Genomic DNA, 10099 nt, shown 5'->3' with positions numbered 1-10099 from the left:
TGCAACTTACTACAGCAGGTCACATAAGCATTATCATTACAAAAGCGGATGGCCTCACGGTTCCCTCTTGAGAGAGGAAGATGTACGTCGCTTTAGCACACCCCGAGCAGACTTGCATCGTTGCTCGGTACCTCAGCAACATTCCGGAAGACATTCTCGTGAAAGACATGCGCTTCCACCTGTGTCAGCTCATTTGGAGAACTGTCGCCAGAAAAATGAAACAGAAGGAAACAGAAAAAGAAAATATACCCGTGCAGAAGGTAGTGAAAGTGAAATAGAAAGGAAAGACAGAAAGATAGAAAAGGAGCTTTTAGGTGGTGAAAAAAATGCAAAAATATCACAAGTTCTGGAAGAAACAGAAGTCTAAGGATAAAGATGGAGAGAAGGATTCCAAGTAAGCAAGGATTCCAGCATACTCCGCATTTTTTATCCTAATTCTTTTCTGGGTGCTTCTCATGTCTTCCTTTTTTTTTTTTTTTTTTTTTTTTTTTTTTTTTTTTTCTGGTAGTTTCTAAGTTCTTTAGATAGCACCAGCTGGCTGGGGATCATGTTGTTAGGTTGATCAGTGAAGACAGGAAAGCTCTTGCTGAATTGTGTCAGAGCACTAGCTTTGGACCACATAGTTCGAATCACATCCGTACACCATTCCAGATTAGGTTAAAAGATTTTTTCTGCTTGCACATATTCCAGAGCTAGCCGTTGTTAATGATCTGTGTACAAACCAGGACCTATGGTCCTTCAATCTGACGGCTTAAGTTTGCTGCATCTAAAGTAAGTTGCGTGTGCACAAAGCACCACAAAATAGCTGACATGCTGCAAATCATCACCTGTGGTAAAATAAATCAAGTTTCATATAGGCAACAAGTGCCACATCTTTTTTTCCCTTTTTAACTTGCATGTTTCTTTCAGACTTCATGATTTGTGTTTCTGTGCGCTCCGCTTTGACAATGCCAATCGCAAGCGTAAGAAAAAGAAGAAAAAGGAGAAGAAAAAGAAGAAAAAGGAGAAACACCAGGAAAGCAAAAGGCTCCTTGGAACACTTAGATCCTCGTTTCCAGAAGATAACGCGGGAGAAGAAGGAAGAATGCCATCCTCCAGATGGCTCTTCATGTCAGTAATGCAGAAGTGAGAGCAGTAAACAACCTTACAAGGAAGGGAAGACTTCCAGTGCAGGCGAAAGCAAGAAATACTGCTCCATCGCATCCAACGACTATACTAAAGGTAAGCGGCCGCAGCGTGTGTGAGGAATTCCTTTTATATTAATCTCGAGATTATTTCAAACAGTCTTGAAGTGCTTGATGACTTAACAGTCTGCAGATTTATTATCAAATCAAAAAAAAACCCCACTTGGTAGACTATTTTTTTCCCAGTTTTGAATGGCCACTAGGAAAGAAGGCCTGAAATAAAGAGGTTAAAGGCAAATGGTTTTCACAGAATCACAGAATTTTCTAGGTTGGAGGAGACCTCAAGGTCATCGAGTCCAACCTCTGACCTAACGCTAACAGTCCCCACTAAACCATTTCCCTAAGCTCTATTTTCATTTGGTTTGATGATGAAGTGGCAAACAAGAGGAAGAGTTGCAAGCTCCCTTCTTAAATTCAGTCCAGCCAAGTAGGAAAAGTAAATGTGGACAGCTGTATCTTGGCAAAGAAGATAGTAGGGAGCAAGGAGGTTTAGCAGTCAAGATGGAAGGTGATGCCATGAGGCTTAGAGGCTAGTAATGTTCTAATGAACATGGCCAAGTCTTGCGCTGGGCAGCCTGCTTGGGTCCAAAGCCTGCAGTCCTCCCCAAGATGTCGGCGAGGGGCTGGTGAGCCGTTGGGACGGAACCCCCGTTGCCCGGGTTCCCCAAGCAACCGCCCCACTCTCCAGCCACCATGGCAGGTCCAGCAGCCGGCTCCCGCTCCTCCCGGGGCTGCGGCCCTGCTGGCGAGCCCAGCGCCCCAGAGCTCAGCCCAGCGGCCTTTTTCCCACAGAGGGTTTCCCCAGACGGCTTCCGCGGCTTGCGCAGACGCAAAACTCCCCCTTCGTCGTCCCAGCCGTGCCGCCAACGGTGGCTGCCTGGCTGCTGCCCTCCCTCCCCGGAGCGACGGCGCTGCCCTTGCAGCCCCCGCAGGTACCCACCCTCCCCTCCGCGCTGCCCCAGGCCACCGTCTGGCACGTGGTGCCGGGGGTCCAGGGGCAGGTGCTGCAGCTCCCCGCCGGGGTGCAGCTGCCACCTGGGGGGCACCTCCCAGCCCAGGGGCACCACCTGCAGCTTGGGCAGCTCCCCGCCGGGGGGCAGCTCCCTGCTGTGGGGCAGCTCCCCGCCGTGGGGCACCAGCTGCAGCTGGTGCAGCTCCCCGCTGTGGGGCAAAACCTGCAGCTGGTGCAGCTCCCCGCTGTGGAGCAAAACCTGCAGCTGGTGCAGCTCCCAACCATGGGGCACCAGCTGCAGCTGGTGCAGCTCCCCGCCGGGGGGCAGCTCCCCCACACCGCTCCTCCCTGTGCCCCCGTCCATCAGTGGGGACAGCCCATGGTGACGGGGACACTGGTACCCCACCATGCGCTGGGGCTGGGGCCCAGGGCCGTGCTCCATGGGGAGCTCCTGCACCCCGCAGGCGCCTGCCTGTTGCAGGCCCCCGCCCAGCGCAACCCCCCGCCACCCCTCGTCCCGGGGCCTCCGCTGCGGGGGCAGGCGCTCCCCACGCCCCGCACCCTGAGCAGCAGCCGGGGGCAGCTGCCGGAGCCCTGCTTGCACGCCGTGGGGCTCAGCGAGGACCAGGGGCCCCCGCTGCCCGGCCCCACTGCCCCCAAGCCTGCCCAGGCTCCAAGGACCGCCAGCACCCAGACGGCGACGCCTGACGGTGAGTTTGGGGCTGGCACAGCCGGCCGCTGGGCGCCCCACACCCAGGGGCCATGGGAAAGCTGACATCGCCCGTCTTGGGGGATTTTCTTGCTTCGTCCTCAGCGGCGACAGCCCCGCAGGTGCCTGAGGAGCCCCCGCAGCTGCCCGAGCTGGGCCCTGATGCCTTTGCCGAGGCCTTTCCAGAGCTGGCAGGGGACAGCCAGCAGCTGCAGCACATGCAGGACGAGCTCCTGGCCGACCTGGACATCCCCATCCCCGGCATGGAGGAGCTGCTCAGCTGGCTCGATGCCGTGGAGCCCCAGGACGCCTTCCCCGATTTGCCCAGCAGTCCTGCCCTCAGCCGCTTCCTCTCGCAGCTGCCCGACCTCTGCGAGGACATCGAGGAGCCGAGCACGCAGGGACTGGAAGCCACAGGAGCCCTCGGTGAGGTCCCCTCAACCCCTGGGCTGCGCCCCGAGAAGCTTGAGGGTGGGCTGTCGCTGCAGTCCCCCGTCGTGCCAGCAGTGAGCCCCCCGCTCAGCCCTGCAGCCAGTCCCCTGCCCAGTGCGCTTAGGAGCCCCCTACCCAGTCCACCCCTGAGTCCCCCCAGGAGCCTCCCTGACACCCAGCTCCTCAGTGCCCTTAGTAGACCCCTGCCCCAACCCCCCCAGCGTTCCCTCAAGACCCGCCCCAACCCCAAGGTCCCCAGTGCCCTTAGTAGACCCCAGCCCAAATCCCCCCCGAGTTCTCCCAAGAAACGCCCCAACCCCAAGGGCCGCAGTGCCCTTAGTAGACCCCAGCCCAAATCCCCCCCGAGTTCCCCCAAGAAACGCCCCAACCCCAAGGGCCGCAGTGCCCTTCGTAGACCCCAGCCCAAATCCCCCCTGAGTTCCCCCAAGAAACGCCCCAACCCCAAGGGCCGCAGTGACCATAGGAGACCCCTGCCCAAACGCCCCCTGGGTCCCCTCAAGAGTCCCCCGCCTGCCCCTGCGTCCACCGGCACCAAGCGGGGGGCCAAGCGCCCTGCGCCCAGCAGCACCCCCGGGACAGCGCAGAGCTGCCAGCACAGGAGGCCGACGACAGAGAACCCCCCCGGCAAGGAGAGGAAGACGCTGCTGGGCCAGGCTGGCCAAGGCCGCAAGAGACCGTGCCAGGGGAAGACGGCTGGCAGCAGCACGGTGGCTGGCAGCAGCAGGGAAGCAGGCAGCAGCGCGCAGCAGCTGGCGATCAACAGCACCACGGCACCCAGCAAGAGAGCGCGAAGCCCGGGGGCTGCAGGGGGGCAAGGAGCAGCGGCGCCACCTCCCCGCAGAGCGCGGCTGCTGCCGGAGACTCCGAGTGGGGAGCCCCGTGCCGTGCGGCCCCAGGACAGGCTCTGTCCCCAGGCCAGCGGGGCCAGGACGCTGCAGCGCCAGCAGCCGGGGACAAAGACCCCCAGCGAGACTTTGCAGCCGCTGGGGGCCAGGGCCAAGGCGCTGGGGCCAGCGTGCCAGCTGGCCTGTGTGCAGCCGCAGCCCACCTCCAGCAGCCCCAGCAGCATGCCCAGCGCCCCGCCGACAGTGCCAGGCTCCAGCTACCCGTGACCGACCTCGGGCTTCTCCTCGACGGCCCCCGCAGCACCCAGGCAGGCACAGAGACCTCTGCAGGCACCTGCTCCAGCTTCAGCCACGCTCCTCAGCCCTTGCCCCTCTCGCTTGCCCTCTCCCCTCTCTCGTGCTGGAGCTAGGGGATGGGCTTGCCACTCACAGGGATGGCAACAGCGCCAATGGCAAATGCGCGCGCGCCTCACCCAGGAAGGTGGCAATGGCAAGCTGGGGAGATGCTGGCAGCAGCTGGGCTGGGAAAGCTTGGCCATGGCAACTGCTGCTTGGGACACCAAAGGGCTGAGAGACAAGACTTGCTTCTTCTTTCGGGGCATTGCTCTTCTTTCCTGCCTTCTGGATCAAATTCCTCTCCTTAGGTGGTCACTCAGCAAGGCCTCTGCCTGCAGAGCACTTCTTCTTGCACTGGCATGCCAAGGGGATAAGAACTGGGAGGTCTTTGGGATAGCAAATGATCAGTGGGATGGGAAGTGATGATGGGGATAGCAATTCATTGGAATGGGAAAAATGGGTTTTATTTGTATTAAATTTAAATTTTTTAATTTTCATTTAATTTATTGGTTTTCTTATTTATTTAATTAAATCCACTTTATTGACTGTGTTGTACGGTATGGCATTGTTTTATTATTATAAAATTATAAGTATTTAATAGTATTAAATATTTTTATATATTAATATCTTATAAACTGTAAGTATCATTATTTATTATTTTGTTGGTTTTTATTCCTTTTCTACCCTATTAAACTCTCTTTATCACAACGCACTGGTTTGGACTTTATTTTTCCTTCCGAGTCATTCTGGATTCACTCCGGATGGGGGGACACTAGCGAACGCCTGTGTGCTTCAGATCCAAGGTCACCTTTGCCCTCATTCAAGATACATATTTGCATCTGTTGTTGTGAAACAAAATTAACAACAGGAACAATAAAGTTACCTACTTGCTAGCAGCAGCTCTACATTTGCTGGGGTCTGCTCTGTGCATTTTGAAGACCATTCCATGCTCTTCAGCCCCTTCAGGAGGAAATGTATGGTTCTAGGAAAATGCGTCTTGACCTGATGCAAAGCTGTGACGCAGCCTGCAGCTGCTGCAAGCCCTGGCATTTTACCTGCAGCCCCTCCAACAACTCTGATGTTCCCTGCATCGACTTCAACCACTGCGGCAGGACCTGAGGCCCCTCAAAGCCTTGTAACACACCCTGCAGCCCCTCGAGCCCCTGGCATGGTCCCTGCAGCCCCTCCAGCCCCTGGCATGTTCCCTGCAGCCCCTCCAAGCCTGGCACAGGCCCTACAGCTGGCTCCAGGGACGACCCCGTTGCTGTCTCAGGCACCAATACACACAAGGGGAAGGAATGGGGAAGGAATGCATGCAGAAGTCATCTCGTTTCGGAAGGGCAGAAAGTCCTCCCAAGAAGAGGAAGGAGCAAGAGGAAGGCGAGGCAGCCTACCCCAAGGTAGGGCCATCCCAGGGCACAGGAGGCTGTTGGAAAGGAGAGCAGAGAGAAAAGCATCAGGAAGCAGGTGATCCCCATCCCTGGGCGAGCTGCGAGCCATGGGACAAGATTGCAGCTGTCCTCCAGGCGAGCACATTGTCAGCTGGCTGCTGCGCTGCTGGGATAGCAGCTGCGGGAGCCTGGCAGCAGAGGGCAGGGAAGCCAAGCAGCTGGGATCCTTCTCTGGGGAAGGGGGCACTGAGAAAGCGCTTGCAAACGGGGCACAAGCCCTCAGCCTCTGGAGGCGTGAAGGAAAGGGATCCCTTCTGGGAAGATGCTGTGGGCTTGCTGAGGCTCAAAGAACAGATGGTGCTGGCTGCTACCAGCGTGCTGCAGCAGCGGCAAGACAGAGCCGTGGTGGTTTTCCTCAGCTGGGCAGCTGAGCTCCAGCACAAGCGCTCTCTCCCTGCCCCTCCTCCAATGCCAAGGGGAGAAAAGAGGCTGGCAAGGGCTCAAGGGCTGCCAAAAGGACAGGGAGATCACTCCACAAGGAGCGTCACGGGCAAAGCAGGCTCAGCACAGCCTGTTCCAGTCCAGCCCGGGGCCTGCTCCTGCGGGGGCTCTCCACAGGCCGCGGCCTCCTCCAGGCCACAGCCACCTGCTCCACCGGGGGCTTCTCCACCCGCAGGGGGGCTGCAGCGTGGAGATCTGCTCCACGGGGGACCCATAGGCTGCAGGGGGACAGCCTGCTCCACCAGGGGCACAGCCTGCTCCACCAGGGGCCTCTCCCTGCACAGGCCGCAGGGGAACTGCTGCTGTGAGCCTGGAGCACCTCCTGCCTCCTGCTGCACGGACCCTGGGGGCTGCACAGAGCTTTCTCACTCCTCCCTGAGCCAGACGCTGCTGGGCAGCAGCTTTTGTTCCCTTTCTTAGATGGGCTCTCCCCCAGGCGCAAACATCATCCTTTTGCTCTGCGTTCTGGGCAGCAGCGGGTGGGTCCCTCCTGGAAGGAGCCTCCTGGAAGCGGCTCTGAGCTCCCATGGGGCAGCTGCTGCATTCTCCTCACAGAGGACACCCCTGCAGCCCCCCGCTCCCACAGCCTGGCCACGCAAACCCAAGCCAAGACACCGAGCGAGCCTCCCTGATTGCCAGCCAGCAGCTGGCTCAGCCTGGGACCCCAGGCCAGTGCCCACAAGACTCTCCTGGGCCTTGAAAAGCAAGCCTTGTGGGGACGGAGCACCCACAAAGAACGGACTCACACAACAGGACTCCTTGCCAACACTGCCTCACAGACACCTGGGCCTTGAGCGGGTAGCTCACCTTGAGCGAACTCATTTCCTTCCCAGTAGCTGAAATGTGCCCTTTCGGGGGCATTTGGGGGCTACAGCGTGCTGCTGAGAGGGTTGTTGGAGCTCCTGCAGGGCAGTGCTTCCACTAAGGCAAGGCCTTTTCTGCATCTTCTACTGCCCTGCAAGCGAGGATGCTTGGGGCACACAAGAAGCTGGCAGGGGACACAGCTGCAGGGATTGCAGGGATTCCTAAAGTCATAGCCAAATACAAGAAAGACAGGAGGACGTGATGCTTCCGAGAGAAAGGAGCTCGCTTTGGGGTCCAAATCCATCCCTTTTTCAGGAAAGCAAGAGATGCTGTGCATTTCTCTCGTCCCCCTGAGACAGCCACTGGGTGACGATGGTGCCAAGTGTCTGGAAAGAGACCTTGCTTTCTCAGGCCCAGGTGTCCAGCTGCACACCAAGGCCGTCCCTGGCTTCCAGGCGCAGTTGCCAGGCCCAAGGCCGAGCTCCCCTGCGAACCCCCAGCCCAGCAGACCTTGCTCCTGGCATTGTGGAGCAGCCATTTCACGGCAGCCTTTTCTCCTGGCAGTCAGCTTAGCGCCGAAAGCTCTGTCACCGGGACACCCGAGAGCCGTGGCAGCTCAGCAGAGAGTCACTGTCAGCCTTGGAGCTCACAAAGGTGGGTGGCCGCAAGTGCCCTGAGCGTCCAGCTCGCAATGAGGACTGCTGTGGCACTCAAATTGTCACCTGTTTGCTGCGATGCTGGGATACCTGCTCTGGTAGCCTGGCATCAGAGGCCAGGGAAGCCAAGCAGCTGGGATCCTTCTCTGAGGCAGGGGACACTGAGAGTGGAAATGGAAATGGGGCACAAGCCCTCCGCCTCTCAAAGGAACCCCTCAGATGTTTTGGTATAGTAAACTTACGTATATCTGTGTGACTCTAGACCACAACATGTTAGTGTTCTGGTTTGTCCACTGCTTTGTTGTGGGGGCTTTGAGTTGGCCTCTACTCTTTAGGTGAATGCTGACTTCATATCTATGGTGCACTTTATTCTTAAAATGGGAAGTTTCTACCAATTTCCTGTCCAAAGTTCCTCATAAGCCAACTGCAATCATCATTTCAGATGTATCTCCCAACTTACACATTTCCTAATTCTCCTTGATATTTACTCAAGAAATGCATTTTCACAGAGACATCATATTTTTCTCTCAACTGGCATCTGGCTGAGCAGAATGATGTCCTTTAATTCCCTTCCACACAATAGGCAACTTGTTCCTTCTGTCTTCTGAACACTTCCTCCTAAGTTCAATGTGAATACAAGCGGCAGAATTTTGCCTCATGTCTTATATGTGTGGCAGGGCTGCCCTGTCAGGTGTATTTATACTGGAGAAAAAAAAAAAAAAAAAAAAGAATAGCCATACATACCATATAACCACTTAACTTTTTCAGTTCTTCTGTTAACAGTGCATGAACATGGGGTTTTGTTGTTTTATTGTTTGTTTTAAACTCCTGACTGCCATATAGCAAACATGACAAAAAAAAAAAAAAAAAACACCCTTTGTTGAGAATCTCTAAGCATGGCTCTACTTTGTATTATCAAATGTCACTTCACCTGAACCATTTCAATCACAAGGGATATCCTTCTGTCAGGCTCGGTAGTACTTCCCAACTTTACGTCACCTGGAAATCTCAAAGCTCATATGTAATTTTTAGTCTTCGGCCACCATATCCGTACTGAACATACCTAAATTTGAAGTCATCTCTGCTCTGAATAGGAGGTTGGGTTTTCAGAGCTCCCTTCCAGCCTACATTTCTCCATGAGTCTTTGCCTCCTTAGCAGCTGCAGTTTCAGAACTGTCTCTGAGAATCACTACAGGTAACCTCTCCTTTGCCGGTAATTCCCTCTTCGAACAGTGTGAACAATTGCAAACTCCCTTGATTCACTTGCAGCCCCAAAGCCCAAATCCATAGATAAGGTATCAGAAGCTCACAGAAAGTGAAATAGATGTAGTTCATCCCCTGTGTAGGGGAACACTGGTCCTACAAAGGCAAGCTACTAAATTCTCTGGAAACAAATTAGCTTTAATAAATTATCTTGTAAATTCCACATTACCCGCTACTTCCCTAGTCTTATCTCTTCTTGCTACAAAACTTTGCCCAGCGTTGATGTCAAACTAACAGGCCTGCACTTGTCTGGATCACTCTTTACATTCTCCTGGACAGAAGTATATTTGTTACTCTCCCATTCTGGGGACTATCCCTCTATCCCTGATTTGCACAGTTGTGATGTATTTTTCCTACTTGAGTTGTTGTTCTGTGTGCCAATGCTGTTAATAGGCTAGGTAGATATCAGCTTGTCATTTTTCACTTGAATCACTGTAGATTTTTATTTCACCTCAGATGATGTTGTGCCTAGTGCCCTACCCTCATTTGCAATGGGAATCCTGTCACTGCCCTTAATATCACATTGTTGTTGCTGTTAGATGCAGGAAATAAGATTTGCAGCATTTGAGACATCATTAACTTTTGATCTATTTTTGCCTCGAGTATGCAACTGTCCTAATTTGTTCTCTTTGTTCCCCCTGGGTTCTGTGGCTTAAGTATCATTTACTATTATTGTTTAATTTCCTATGTGAAGGAGGTTTTGGGTCATTCGTACTTTATTTTTGCAGTTTTTAACCTCTGAAATGTACCTTTTCTCATTGCTTTTTTCCCATCGGAATTTTGAATTTTAACTCTGCCTTCTCTGCACTCCAGTCCCAGAGATGCTTAGTCAGACTCAATGATTCATTTCCTTAGATTTCAAAGTTTGCATTTGTAAGCCTCAAAAATTTCGTTTTAAGCCTGGTTTTGTTTTATGTTTTGTTTTATCAGTTTTATGGTATGATAAGCTTTTGCTTCCACTGAAGGGTAGAAGTCATTATGAATAGTGCCAACAAAACAGAAACA

The sequence above is a fragment of the Aythya ferina genome (genome assembly GCF_964211825.1).
Source record: "Aythya ferina genome assembly, contig: HAP1_SCAFFOLD_171, whole genome shotgun sequence".
Classification (NCBI taxonomy): Eukaryota; Metazoa; Chordata; class Aves; order Anseriformes; family Anatidae; genus Aythya; species Aythya ferina.
This window is presented reverse-complemented; position numbering follows the sequence as displayed.